Genomic DNA, 15,253 nt, shown 5'->3' with positions numbered 1-15,253 from the left:
CACTCATTTAAAGGGTAACTGTCATATATATATATATATATATATATATATATATATATATATATATATATATATTTTTTTTTTTTTTTTTTTTTTATTTGTTAGTTGATTAGAGCTAGGCATGTATACCTGAGTTAGTCTGTTAATGATTGCCAAAAGGTCTGTAATTACCTTATAAGGGCACTCACTATATGGGAATACACAGAAATTTAATAAAACTCCACTTGGATGAATACAGGAGTTAAATCAATAAAATAACACAGTAGTAAAAACAATTGTAATGACACAGCAATAAAACCAATTGTGATGGCACAGCAATCAAATCAGCTGAAATAAACTGCCTAAAATAGCCAACCTGCTAACTAAAATGTAGTAAACAGACACGTCCACACCTAGTTATGCAGAGTATATAGCCCGTAAGTTCACACTTGTAGAGTATCGGATTATGAGGTGTCCCTCATAAATTACACAAGCCTGCTGTGTCCAAAAAAACTCCAGGTTATTATGGGCAGACGAATGATTACTAGCAGGATTAGTATGGTATGTTAAAGAGGACCTTTCATCGGTCCAAACATTGTGAACTAAGTATCATGACATATACAGCGGCGCCCAGGGATCTCACTGCACTTACTATTATCCCTATCGCCGCTCCGTTCTCCCGTTATGTCCTCCGGTATGTTCGGGGACTTGGTTATAGTAGGCGGAGTCTGCCCTTGTTCTGCTGGGCGTCTCCTTCTCCTAGGCTGTAGCGCTGGCCAATCGCATCGCAGAGCTCACAGCCTGGGAGAGAAAACCTCCCAGGCTGTGAGCTCTGCGCTGCGATTGGCCAGCGCTACAGCCTAGGAGAAGGAGACGCCCAGCAGAACAAGGGCAGACTCCGCCTACTATAACCAAGTCCCTTAAGTCTCCGCCTACTATAACCAAGTCCCCGAACATACCGGAGGACATAACGGGAGAACGGAGCGGCGCCCAGGGATAATAGTAAGTGCAGTGAGATCCCTGGGCGCCGCTGTATATGTCATGATACTTAGTTCACAATGTTTGGACCGATGAAAGGTCCTCTTTAACATACCATACTAATCCCGCTAGTAATCATTCGTCTGCCCATAATAACCTGGAGTTTTTTTGGACACAGCAGGCTTGTGTAATTTATGAGGGACACCTCATAATCCGATACTCTACAAGTGTGAACTTACGGGCTATATACTCTGCATAACTAGGTGTGGACGTGTATGTTTACTACATTTTAGTTAGCAGGTTGGCTATTTTAGGCAGTTTATTTCAGCTGATTTGATTGCTGTGCCATCACAATTGGTTTTATTGCTGTGTCATTACAATTGGTTTTACTACTGTGTTATTTTATTGATTTAACTCCTGTATTCATCCAAGTGGAGTTTTATTAAATTTCTGTGTATTCCCATATAGTGAGTGCCCTTCTCCAATCCATTTTCTATTTAGTTCTTTTTTGGGACGGGCGAGTCCATTGAAGTGTGCACCCATTTTGTTGTGTCCAACTGGTGAGCCACCGAATACATACTATCTAGTCCCTAAAGACCGCTGCTAGGGCTTTTCTGTCTTCCCTTCAGTGTAAACAGAAGACAGAGGGGCGGTACTGCATTAGGCTTCCAAGTGCGGGGGCGTGTCTCTCAGTAATCCAATCTAATTGGCTGGCAGCGAGCTGCTGGCTACAGCAAGTGTGTATGGGAAGTGAGGGAAAGCAGATATGTCCTCAGAGAACTGTCAAAGGAGCCATCTTGAGAAGGTCCTCATATTGTAGGGTTCAAAACAGCTGTAACTAAGGGTACTTTCACACTTGCGGCAGAGGATTCCGTCGGCAATCCGGACGCAAATGGATGGCATTTGTCAGACAGATCCGAATGCGGATCCGTCTGACAAATGCATTGAAATACCGGATCCGTCTCTTCGGTGTCATCTGTAAAAAACGGATCCAGTATTTCTTTTTTTCACAGATTTAAAGGTCTGCGTTGACAATTTTTAATAAAAACCAATTAAAAAATATATATATTTTTAGCCCAAAATGAGTAGAATGCAATGATAGGGGCAAAGATACATAAACTCATGATAAATTGGAGCTACAACATCCTCGCAATCAAGGAGAAAGATATATATCTATGTGAAGTAAAGCTACATATTAAAGCAGTATACCAGTCACTAATTAAAGGGTTGTCCGGGTTCAGAGCTCAACCCGGACATAACCCCTTCTTCACCCAGGCAGCTCCTTTGAGCACAGCATCGGAGCATTTCATGCTCTCCCTTAGGCCTCATGCTCACGACAGTATTTTTTCACGGTCCGCAAAACTGGGGTTCCGTTGTTCCGTGATCCGTTTCCGCTTCCGTGTCTCTTGATTTTTGACATGAAGGAAAGTGAAAAAAAAGTTTGCCTTGCAAATGATAGAAAAAAAACAGACGCGATGACAATCTTGTGTGCCTCCGTGTTTTTTCACGGACCCATTGACTTGAATGGGTCCGCGAACCGTTGTCCCTGAAAAAAATAGGACAGGTCCTATTTTTTTGACGGACTGGAAACACGGATCACAGACGTGGATGACAAACGGTGCATTATCCGAGTTTTCGACGGACCCATTCAAAGTCAATGGGTCCGCAGAAAATCACGGAAAACGGAACAACGGACACGGAACACAACAACGGTCGTGTGCATGAGGCCTTACCATGCGCTAAATCGAGCAGGACAGGGGCTTTTTTTTACCAGATCCAGTGACATACTGGGTTTTACTATGGGAATGCTAGGTGAAGGCTTCCGCCTAGCAGTGAGCCCGGTGATGTCACCGGCACTAATGGGCGAACTTTAGCGCTGTCCTAGCCTGTAAACCTGCTAGGGCAGCGCTAAAGCCTACCCGTTAGTACCGGTGATGTCACTGGCAACACTGCTAGGTGGAAGTCTCTGCCTAGCAGTGTAAAAATATAAACAAAACAGCCCTTGTCCTGTGCAATGCATCGCAGTGCAAGGAAGAGCATCGGAACATGAAATGCCCCGATGCTCCACTCAAAGGGGCTATGTCCGGGTTCAGCTCTGAATCCGGACACCCCCCCCCCCCCTTTTCACCTATCCATAGGCTGTGACCACTGGGACCCCCATCATTTGCTAGAAAATAAAATGCCAGCAGCAAGTCTCTGGTGAGAAGGAGCTGTATGGTGGCCAAGCTTGTGCACTGCCTCCCATACAATTCTATGGGCGATGTCTGTTTTTAAAAACGATGGGGGTCATTTATTCACTTGCGTTGTTCTGTTCCGGCATAGAGTTCCGTCGTCGGGGCTCTATGCCGGAAGAATCCTGATCAGGATTATCCCCATGCATTCTGAATGAATGTCTTCAGTTCCGGAACGGAACGTTTTTTGGCCGGAGAAAATACCGCAGCATGCTGTGCTTTTTACTCCGGTCAAAAATCCTGAACACTTGCCGCAAGGCCGGATCCGGAATTAATGCCCATTGAAAGGCATTAATCCGGATACGGCCTTAAGCTAAACGTCGTTTCGGCGCATTACCGGATCCGACGTTTAGCTTTTTCTGAATGGTTACCATGGCTGCAAGGACGCTAAAGTCCTGTTTGCCATGGTGAAGTGTAGTGGGGAGCAGTATACTTACCGTCCGTGCGGCTCCCAGGGCGCTTCAGAGTGACGTCAAGGCGCCCCACGCGCATGGGTGACGTGATCGCATAGACACGTCATCCATGCGCATGGGGCGCTCTGACGTCATTCTGGAGCGCCCCGGGAGCCGCACAGACTGTAAGTATACTGCTCCCCCGCTCCCCACTACTACTATGGAAGCCAGGACTTTAATAGCGTCCTGGGTGCCATAGTAACACTGAACGCATTTTGAAGACGGATCCGTCTTCAAATGCTTTCAGTTCACTTGCGTTTTTCCGGATCCGGCGGGCACCTGCGGCAAATGGAGTACACGCTGGATCTGGACAACGCAAGTGTGAAAGAGGCCTTAGATAATAGACCGCCGAGGAAGGCCTTGATAGGCCGAAACGTCCGGTCACCTAATCTAACACTTATAATCAATTGCGCTTCAGAGATATTACTGGATCATGAATTTTGTATGATGTAGCATGAATAAAATGCCATGAACTGCAGACAAAAGCCGTGGGCCGTGATTTTCTATTAATTAACTATTGCACCCGAGCCTGCATTTGACGCTTTAGGTGGGCTGTACTGCCCCAGATTTTAGTATTGAATCCGCAATAAAGTTCGTTTTCGTTTTATTTTAACGTTCATTACCAGGCTGAGAATTAATGACAATTGTAAACGTCTACTTTTTACACCGATTTAAGCGGTTAGTTAATATACCTACACAATACAAACAATTGCAATAAGCATGAGGAAGACGAGTCACAGACTGGTACAGAAGGAGAGAGGGCCCTGCCCACAAGGACTCAATCTACGAGGTATGGAGGAAGGACACAGTAGGTGCGGGTGAAGCAGGTCATGGCGGTATAGAGGCAGCAGGGTCACTGGTTGTAGGCTTGTCTGAAGAGGTGGGTTTTCAGGTTTCTTTGGAAGGACTACACTGTAGGTGAGAGTCTGATATGTTGGGGTAGCGAGTTCTTGAGTGTGGGGGATTCACGGGAGAAATCTTGGAAGTGATTGTGGGAAGAGGAGAGAAGGAGGTCTTGTGAGGATCGGAGACTCCGTGTGGGAAGATAGCTTGGTGATGTATGGAGGGGACAGGTTGTAGACGGCCTTAGGGCTCATGCACACAAACGCAATACGGCCGGGAACCCTTATATGTATTTTTTAGTATTTTAAACTGAATTCACTGGGCAATGGGGAGTCAGTGAAGGGATTGGCAGAGGGGAGAGGCAGAGGAGTAACAGGGTGAGAGGAGTATTAGTTGGGCAGCAGAGTTGAGGATTGGAGGGTTAGATGGAAGGCCACAGAGGAGGAAGTTACAGTAGTCTAGGCAGGAAACGGTGAGGGCATATTCAAGCATTTTTGCAGAATCCTAGCTGAGGAATATCAGCGCAGATAGTGGTAGACTGTTTAAGAACAGACCCTATTGATGTCAGGAATGGTATTTATTTATTTCAAGAAGGAATAACAGAGGGTTTAGGCCGAGGATCTGGGAGTGCATGGCCGTTTGCAGCGGTGTCCAGTTATGACAGATACAGAATTCTGGTAGTCTGTTCCTCTGCCAGAACAGACTACAGAATGACTAAATGGAGGAGATGTGAATGTAGTTTAAAGGGAACCCGTCATCAACTTTATGCTGATCTCACTGAGGGCAGCATAAAGTAGTGACAGAAATGCTGATGTCAGCGGTGTGTCACTCATGAGCTAAAAGTAATTGGTTGCCGAGAACCAGCATCATAATCATTGCAGCCCAGGCCTTGAGAAGAGTCAAATCTACCTGAGAAGAGTCATGGTTATACATAATCTCCGGCTCTCTCCCCATCTGCTGATGATTGGCAGTTCTCTCCTAGAGAGAGAGGGAGAAAACTAGGTAGAAGCCTGTCAGTCATCAGCAGGTGGGCAGGAATAACCAGGACTCTTCTCAGGTGGCCGTGACTCTTTGCCAGGCCAATTCTGCAATTATTGTGATGATGGTTCTCGGCAACCTCTTACTTTTAACTTGTAAATGACAGACCCCTGAAATCAACTCACCTGTCTGTACTTTATTCTGCCATTAGTATGGGCAGCATAAAGTTGATGACAGGTTTCCTTTAAAAGGGATATGCTAGGACATGCCACCAATGTCTGATAGGTGGGAGTCCCACGTCTGTGACCCACACCTATTTCTAGAACGGGCCCCCCAAAGTAAAAGAGGGCACACCACACAAGCGCTCACCTCTTTCCTTTCACTGAAGAGAATGAAGCGCATGCGCGGTGTGTGTTCCTTTGCTTTGGGGACCTCATTCTAAAGATAGGTGCAGATCCCAGATATGACACTGGTGGCACATCACTAGGTCTCAGCCGACACAACCCATTTAAGAAAAAAAAGCTCCACAACTGTTATTTCAGGGGGAAAACACGTATTTACTAAGAGAGACACGTCAGGAGGGATGACAAGGCATAGACTCGATAGACCCCGAGAAGTAGCCACATGTGCGCTCAGCCTCCTTTATGGTTTCCTTCCTTATTTCAGGACCAGGAACGAGTCCTCTGTTGTGGTAACGCTGACCATACTGTGTGTCAGACGCAGACATAACTAGGAAGTAGCTAAAAAATAGTTGTAAAGGTGGTCGGCCAGAAGAGGTTAGGGACATCCAGATGTAGGATTTTGGGCTAAGGTTTCAGCAAGGATGCAGTGTCGAATCAAGCTGATCATCATCCATTAAAGCATCCCATGTTACATTGATAGTGCAATACTGTTCTTCTCTATCTAGTCCTATCAAGAGAATAGAGCCGTCATACTGTCACCCCAATTCTACAACTATTATAATCATGAGGACTACCCTTCAGTAAACATCACCTCACAGCAGCAGTAAATTGACAGAGGACAAAAGGATGTTTTGCCTCTCTGTGCATTTCATTTTCAATGGCATAGCACTGCCGAGAGGAAAAAGAAAAACTGCCAAAATTCTATGGTTATCTATGAATATTCAGTTTAAAAAAAAAACACCTTTCTGAACAGCATCCCTTTAACCACCTCCCGACCGCCTAACGCAGGGATGCGTCCTGCGGGCGGCCGGGTTATTCCTCCTGGACGCATAGATCCGTCATCTCGCATGAGCCGAGATTTCCTGTTCACAGGATGGCAAGGTAAACGAGTTGATCTACAGCCTGCCAGCAGCGATCATTCGCTGGCAGGCTGTAGATGCGATATTTTTAACCCCAGAAAGGTATATCAGACGCTGTTTTGTTAACAGCGTCTGATATACCTGCTACCTGGTCCTCTGGTGGTCCCTTTTGCTTGGATCGACCACCAGAGGACACAGGCAGCTCTGTAAGTAGCACCAAGCACCACACTACACTACACCCCCCCTGTCACTTATTAACCCCTGATCACCCCATATAGACTCCCTGATCACCACCCTGTAAGGCTCCATTTAGACGTCCGTATGTGTTTTGCGGATTTGGATTCCAAACTACTTCTCACGCTTTAGGGCCCCTAAAATACCAGGGCAGTATAACTACCCCACAAGTGACCCCATTTTGGAAAGAAGACACCCCAAGGTATTCCGTGAGGGGCATGGCGAATTCATGTAAAATTTTATTTTTTGTCACAAGTTAGTGGAATATGAGACTTTGTAAGAGGAAAAATAAATAAATCATTTTCCGCTAACTTGTGCCAAAAAAAATATATTCTAGGAACTCGCCATGCCCCTCACGGAATACCTTGGGGTGTCTTCTTTCCAAAATGGGGTCACTTGTGGGGTATTTATACTGCCGTGGTATTTTAGGGGCCCTAAAGAGTGAGAAGTAGTTTGGAATCCAAATGCATAAAAAATGCCCTGTGAAATCCTAAAGGTATTTGGGCCCCTTTGTGCACCTAGGCTGCAAAAAAGTGGTATCGCCGTACTCAGGAGAAGTAGGGCAATGTGTTTTGGGTGTTTTTTTTTACATATACACATACTGTGTGTGAGAAATATCTCTGTAAATGACAACTTTTTAATTTTTTTTATACAAAGTTGTCAATTTACAGAGATATTTCTCTCACCCAGCATGGGTATATGTAAAAATACATCCCAAAACATATTGCCCTACTTCTCCTGAGTACGGCGATACCACATGTGCGACACTTTCTTTTTTGCCTTTTCCGTCATCTGAGGAGCAGATGGACTCTTTATCTCTGCTCTCTGACATTATAAACACTCATCAAATCTCAATCTTACTGATAAGAATGTGGCTTAAATAAGTGTTTATAACTGCTCAGTAGTTTAAGATAATAAGGCTTGTTAGATGACCAAGTGAAAAGTACCAGTCACATAGTTAGGCTACTTTCACACTTGCGGCAGAGGATTCCGGCAGGCAGTTCCGTCGCCAGAACTGCCTGCTGGATCCGACAATCCGGACGCAAACTGATGGCATTTGTCAGACGGATCCGTGTGACAAATGCATTGAAATAATGGATTCGTCTCTCCGGTGTCATCTGGAAAAACGGATCCGGTATGATTTTTTTTTTGCATTTTTAAAGGTCTGCGCATGCGCAGACCGGAAAGCCAGATCCGTTTTGCCGGAACACTTAATGACGGCAGTAACACACTTAAATGTAAATTAATGCCGGATCCGGCATTCCGGCAAGTGATCAGTATGTTTGGCCGGAGAGAAAACTGCAGCATGCTGCGGTATTTTCTCCGTAAAAAAAAAACGTAAGAGGGACTGAACTGATGCATTCTGAACGGATTGTTCTCCATTCAGAATGCATTAGGATAAAACTGATCAGTTCTTTTCCGGTAGGGCCCTAGAATGGAACTCAATGCCAGAAAACAAAAACGCTAGTGTGAAATTACCCTTAGAAAAACAGTTAACCCAAAAGGTATACATAGCCTTTAAAGGGCATCTGTCAGCAGATTTGTACCTATGACACTGGCTGACCTGTTACATGTGCGCTCGGCAGCTGAAGACATCTGTGTTGGTCCCATGTTCATATTTGCCCACATTCCCGAGAAAATGATGTTTTACTATATACAAATGAGCCTCTAGGAGCAACGGGGGTGTAACCATTACACTTAGAGGCTCTGCTCTCTCTGCAACTGCTCTCTGCTATTTGACAGGGCCAGGGTCAGAAAACATAATGCCTGTCCTTGTGCAGCAGTGGTAGAGAGGGCAGAGCCTCTAGGTGTAACGGTAACGCCCCCGTTGCTCCTACAGGCTCATTTGCATATATTAAAACATAATTTTCCCCAGCAATATGAACATGGGACCAACAGAGACGCCTTCAGCTGCCAAGCGCACATGTAACAGGTCAGCCAGTGTCATAGGTACAGAACTGCTGACAGATGCCCTTTAATGTACTAAATCAACAAGGCTGACAGATATGTGGAAGGAACGGTCTCTATGTATTCACTCGACAGTATATGATGAAGTGAGAACTGAAGGGTTTATGACACTGGAAAAACAAGAATGGTTGTCTTTTTCTATAACGCTGGGTTCACACCAGAGCGTACTGAACGTACGCTCTGTATGCGCGATTGTACGGGCGTTTACAATCGCGCAGCGGAGACAAGCGAACACCCATTGTCGCGCGTGCCCGGAAGTCTATGTACGGGAACGTGCGACACTACGCCCCAAAGAAGCTCCTGAACTTTTTGGGGCGTCGGGCGTTTTACAGCGCGATCGTACGAGCTGTAAAACGCCCAGGTGAGAACCATGCCGACAGGGAAGCATTGGTTTCTCTTTGTTGAGCAGGTCTGAACCGGCTGTGAGTCGTGCCTCTCCAGCCCATGGACTTTATAGGTTGTTACAGTTCAGCCCTATTCAAGTAAACGCAATACCAGACACAGTCTAGTGACAAGAGTGGCGCTGTTTCCTGGGCAGCCAGGTTTAGACGAAACCCAAAGTGTATGGGGGGGTCACCTGACACCAGATGTGCGGAGAAAGATTAGATTCTGATGTGCTGATCCTTTCTTCAGGACAGAAATAGGCATGCCACTTGGTCAAGCAACAACAGATTGGGAGACAGAGGGAGTACACGTCCCATCCTTCTAACCGCAGCATCTGAGGGGTTAAAAGCTCCTGCTCCGTACAGTATTAGAACAATGTTTCATGCAAATCGATTCGCACATCCCTAGTAGTAACCATGGTAACGAGCAGTGTATAATGTGATGGAAAAAGGAATCCAGCCAGCAAAGAAGGCAATATGGACAATCACAATACATTAGTAAGTGCCTTGTATTAACTTTCTCTACATGATGAATACCATTTGCTGAAGTGACGCAAGCCCTTTAAAGGGGTATTCTGATTACAGAACTTTATCCCCTATCCACAGGATAGGGGACAGCTATTAGATCCCAGGGGTAGGAACCCCACCGAAAACGGGGGCCCCGTCCCCCATGGAGTCCCACTGAAATGGACGGAAGTGGTGGTCGGAAATATGCGCAGCCGCTCCTTCCATTTGTATGGGAGTGTCAGAGACGGGCGAGATCTGTACACGGCTATCACCGGAACTCCCACAGACAGCGAGTCACCCCCTATTCTGAATATGGGATAACGTCCCCACTTGGCACAACCCCTTTAATGGCTCATGCACACAAATTTAGTCTGGCGTTTCCATGCTGCCAAAAACGGCCTAACTTTTGTGCCAGCTCCCGGCGTTGGCGGAAAGTCTATGGGAAATATGAAATACAGGACTTTTTTGGCCCATGGTATATTTGCGCGTTCGGGTGCTTTCATCCGTAGGTTTTTTTTCCTGGCGTTTTTCATGGGTAAAAACTCCGGCTCCAGATGTAAGCTGAGGGTCTATAGGAAGTGCAGGACACACGCGCTGTTCATTAGGTCGGGGTTTTAGGTCTTTCTGGCTTCTGCGCCCTGGAACGTTAGCTGGAAAACATATGGCCCCAGACTTACTAATGCGCATACGCCAAATATATGTCTAACAAAGTGGCACAATTTGGCGCATCTAGGGGGTTCTACACTTTTTCCCACCATGCTAGACAAGGGGTGGTGCTTAGCACAAAGGTTCGTGGCCTAAGAAAGAGGCGCCATTTAGTGACAAGACTGCACCACAATTCTGGTGTAAAAATTTGTCTCAAAGTAAGGGCTCATTCACACGAACGTTTTTTGCGTTCCATATACGGTCTGCATACGGAAACATTCATTTTAACGGTCCGCAAAAAAAATGGAATGTACTCCGTATGCATTCCGTTTCCCTATTTCCGTTCCGTTGAAAGATAGAACATGTCCTATTATTGTCCGCAAATCGCTTTCCGTGACTCCATTCAAGTCAATGGGACCGCAAAACAAACGGAACACATACGTAACTTACTCCGTATGTCTTTCGTATCAGTTTTATTTTTGCGGAACCATCTATTGAAAATTTTATGCCCAGCCCAATTTTTTCTATGTAATTACTGTAAATTCCATACGGAAAAATGGAACGGAACGGAAACACTACTGGAAATAAAAAACGGATCCGGCCCGCAAAACACTGAAAAAGACATACGGTCGTGTGAATGAGCCCTAAGGGTCCATTCACAAGTCTACAAAATGTGACCGCATCCGTTCCGCAATTTTGCGGAACAGGTGTGGACCCATTCATTTTCAATGAGGCCGGAATGGGCTATTAGCATCCGCATTTGCGGATCCGCAAAAAAATAGAACATATCCTATTCTTGACCCCAATTGCGGAGAAGAAAAGGCATTTTCTATGAGAGTGCCGGCAATTTGCGGATACGTGTGAATGGACCTTAAGGGTACATTCACACGTCCGCAAGTAATTTGCAGTCTGCAAATTGCGGATCCGCAAAACACGAACACCGATGACATGCGTTCTGCATTTCACGACCGCACTATGATAGAAATGCCTATTCTTGTCCGTGGCTGCGGAGGAGGCTTCTAGCCGTTGCGAGAAAAGAAGAGATTCTGGCCAGAAATCCGGTGCGTTAACGACCCCTTAGGCCTCACTCACATTTCCGTGTCCTTTTGACATCCAGGGAAAATCCATCCAAAAAAATGCAAAAAAAAATGCAAAAAAAAAAAATGCAAGTGTGAAATGAGCCAGAGCCCAAGTCATGCGTGCGAGGACCTAAACTGCAAGAGTTTTTTCTTTCGTTAAATGTTTTTTTTTCCCCTGTGATGAAATGTGTTTTCCTGGATTTTTTTTTTTAAATGATGCCATGGCTACAACGTGCTTAGACAAAAAAAAAAAAAACATGGACACAAAAAACGCTAACAACGCATAACTGTCCTGCATGTCACAATTCCTATAGACCAGGGATGCCAAACCTGCGGCCGGGAGTTGTAGTTTTACATCAGCTGGAGGGCCGCAGGTTGGACGTCCCTGCTATAGACTTTCAGCTAATGTCTGGAGTGGGTGGGGGAGATTTATCAAAACTGGTGTAAAAGTAGAACTGGATTAGTTGCCCATAGCAACCAATCAGATTCCACCATTCGTTTTTCACAGCTCCTTTGGAAAATGAAAGGTATAATCTGATTGGTTGCTATGGGCAACTAAGACAATTTTCCTTTACACCAGGGATGCCCAGCCCGCGGCCCTCCAGCTGTTGCAAAACTACAGCTTCCAGCATGCCCTGATAGCTATAGGCTGCCCAAGCATGATGGAAGTTGTAGTTTTGCACTAGCTGGAGGGCCGCACGTTGGGCATCCCTGCTTTACACTATCGCACCTCAAGTTTAAAAAAATAAATAAAATAAAAAATAGAAAATTGAGTGTAAAGTGAGCCATAAACAGTTTTTTGTTCATATTGGATTTTGTAAAAACCCAGATTTGATGACAGTTCTGTGTCGGACACAAAGGCCACATAATCGAAGAGTCGGGATTATCAGCCTCTGGATTAGGTGCATTCACACTTGCGTTGTTTGATTCTGGCAGGCAGTTCGGTTGATCAGGCAAACTGTATGCAAACGCATGCCATTTTTTCTGACTGATCAGGCATTTTTCAGACTGACCAGGATCCTGATCAGTCAGAAAAATGCATTGCAATACCGGATCCGTTTTTCCGGTGTCATCAGGCAAAACGGATCCGGTATTTATTTTTTTCTCATTTTTAAAAGTCTGCGCATGCGCAGACCGGAAGGACGGATCCGGCATTCTGGTATTTTGATCGGGCACTAATACATTCCTATGGAAAAAAATGCCTGATCCGGCATTCAGGCAAGTCTTCAGTTTTTTGTCGCCGGAGATAAAACTGTAGCATGCTACGGTTTTCTCTTTTGCCTGATCAGTCAAAATGACTGAACTGAAGACATCCTGATGCATCCTGAACGGATTAGGCCTCTTTCACACTTGCGTTGTCCGGATCCGGCGTGTACTCCACTTGCCGGAATTACACGCCGGATCCGGAAAAACGCAAGTGTACTGAAAGCATTTGAAGACGGAACCGTCTTCCAAATGCGTTCAGTGTTACTATGGCACCCAGGACGCTATTAAAGTCCTGGTTGCCATAGTAGGAGCGGGGAGCGGGGGAGCAGCATACTTACCGTCCGTGCGGCTCCCCGGGCGCTCCAGAGTGACGTCAGAGCGCCCCATGCGCATGGATGACGTGATCCATGTGATCACATGATCCATGCGCTTGGGGCGCCCTGACGTCACTCTGGAGCGCCCGGGGAGCCGCACGGACGGTAAGTATGCTGCTCCCCGCTACATTTTACCATGGCTGCCAGGACTTTAGCGTCCCGGCAGCCATGGTAACCATTCAGAAAAAGCTAAATGTCGGATCCGGCAATGCGCCGAAACGACGTTTAGCTTAAGGCCGGATCCGGATCAATGCCTTTCAATGGGCATTAATTCCGGATCCGGCCTTGCGGCAAGTGTTCCGGATTTTGCATGCTGCGGTATTTTCTCCGGCCAACAAACGTTCCGTACCGGAACTGAAGACATCCTGATGCATCCTGAACGGATTTCTCTCCATTCAGAATGCATTAGGATAATCCTGATCAGGATTCTTCCGGCATAGAGCCCCGACGACGGAACTCTATGCCGGAAGACAAGAACGCAGGTGTGAAAGAGCCCTTACTCTCCATTCAGATTGCATGGGGATATGCCTGATCAGTTACTTTCCGGTATAGAGCCCCTGTGACGGAACTCAGTGCCGGAAAAGAAAAACGCTAATGTGAAAGTAGCCTTAGGGTGCATTCACGCGACCGTAAGTGTTTCGCGGTCCGCAAGTTGCGGATCCCCAAAACACAGATAACGGCCGTGTGCTTTCCGCATTTTCCGGACCGCAAATGGCCGGCTCCATGTTTTTTGAGGGGCCGCGGAAAGGGACAACGGATGCGGACAGCACATGGAGTGCTGTCCGCATCTTTTGCGGCCCCATTGAAATGAACGGATCCATTTATACGGTCGTGTGAATGCACCCTTTAGGCCTCATGTACACGACCGTTGTGTGTTTTGCAGTCCGCAAATTGCGGATCCGCGAAACACTGATGGTGTCCGTTTGCGTTCCGCAATTTGCGGAACGGCACGGACAGCCATTAATATAATTGCCTATTCTTGTCTGCGATAGGACAGGTTATATTTTTTTTGCGGACCACGTAACGGAGCAACGGATGCAGACAGCACACGGAGTAATGTCCGCATCTTTTGCGGCCCAGTTGAAATGAATGGGTCCGCATCCGAGACGCCAAAACTGCGGCTGTGTGCATGAGGCCTTAAAGAAGGCATCCTCAAACTGCGGCCCTCCAGCTGTGGTAAAACTACAACTCCCACAATGCCCTGCTGTAGGCTGATACCTGTAGGCTGTTCGGGCATGCTGGGAGTTGTAGTTTTGCAACAGCTGGAGGGCCGCAGTTTGAGGATGGCTGCCTTAAAGGGATACAATTCCCAGCAGGCTCGATTTATTTCTACGAGATTCTGAGAAGAGCAGAGCAAGTATGCATGCTGGGAGTTGTAGTGTAACAGCTGGAGTGCCGCAGGTTGCCCACCCCTATTTCTGTATGAGGGGTATTATGTTCCATGTCCAGCAGATGGCTATATAAATATATCTATAAATATTTATATATATATACACGGTGTGTGCTGTGAGGCCATAGACAGGACTGTGGCAGATATACATATATATACAGTGTGTGCTGTGAGGACATATACAGGACTGTGGAGGATACATATATATACAGTGTGTGCTGTGAGGACACATCCAGGACTGTGCTGTGGAGGATATATATATATACACGGTGTGTGCTGTGCTGTGGGGACATATACAGGACTGTGCTGTGGAGGATATATATATATACACGGTGTGTGCTGTGCTGTGAGGACATAGACAGGACTGTGCTGTGGAGGATATATATATACACAGTGTGTGCTGTGAGGAAATATACAGGACTGTGGCAGATATACATATATATACAGTGTGTGCTGTGAGGACACATCCAGGACTGTGCTGTGGAGGATATATATATACACGGTGTGTGCTGTGCTGTGAGGACATAGACAGGACTGTGGAGGAGATCTGTCCCCTGCACACTGGTTACACAACACCAGCCTGTCACCTCACACACTCCAGCTGCTGTGAAAACTACAACTCCCAGCATCCCCCCGTCAGCCCGTCCCAGTGAGGGCATGCTGGGAGCTGTAGTTGCCGCTCGGGGTGACATGGATGCAGCTCACATACACACAGCTGGGAAACCCACTGTCACTTCCCACCACG

The 15,253-nt window shown here is 46.4% G+C and overlaps 1 protein-coding gene across 1 annotated transcript in view; it reads right to left on the bottom strand.

The window, feature by feature from the left end:
• Window positions 1-15,253, bottom strand: part of UBR2 (ubiquitin protein ligase E3 component n-recognin 2) — a 141,507-nt gene that overhangs the window by 126,050 nt on the left and 204 nt on the right.

The sequence above is a fragment of the Bufo bufo genome, chromosome 4 (assembly GCF_905171765.1).
Source record: "Bufo bufo chromosome 4, aBufBuf1.1, whole genome shotgun sequence".
NCBI lineage: Eukaryota > Metazoa > Chordata > Amphibia > Anura > Bufonidae > Bufo > Bufo bufo.
This window is presented reverse-complemented; position numbering and strand designations above follow the sequence as displayed.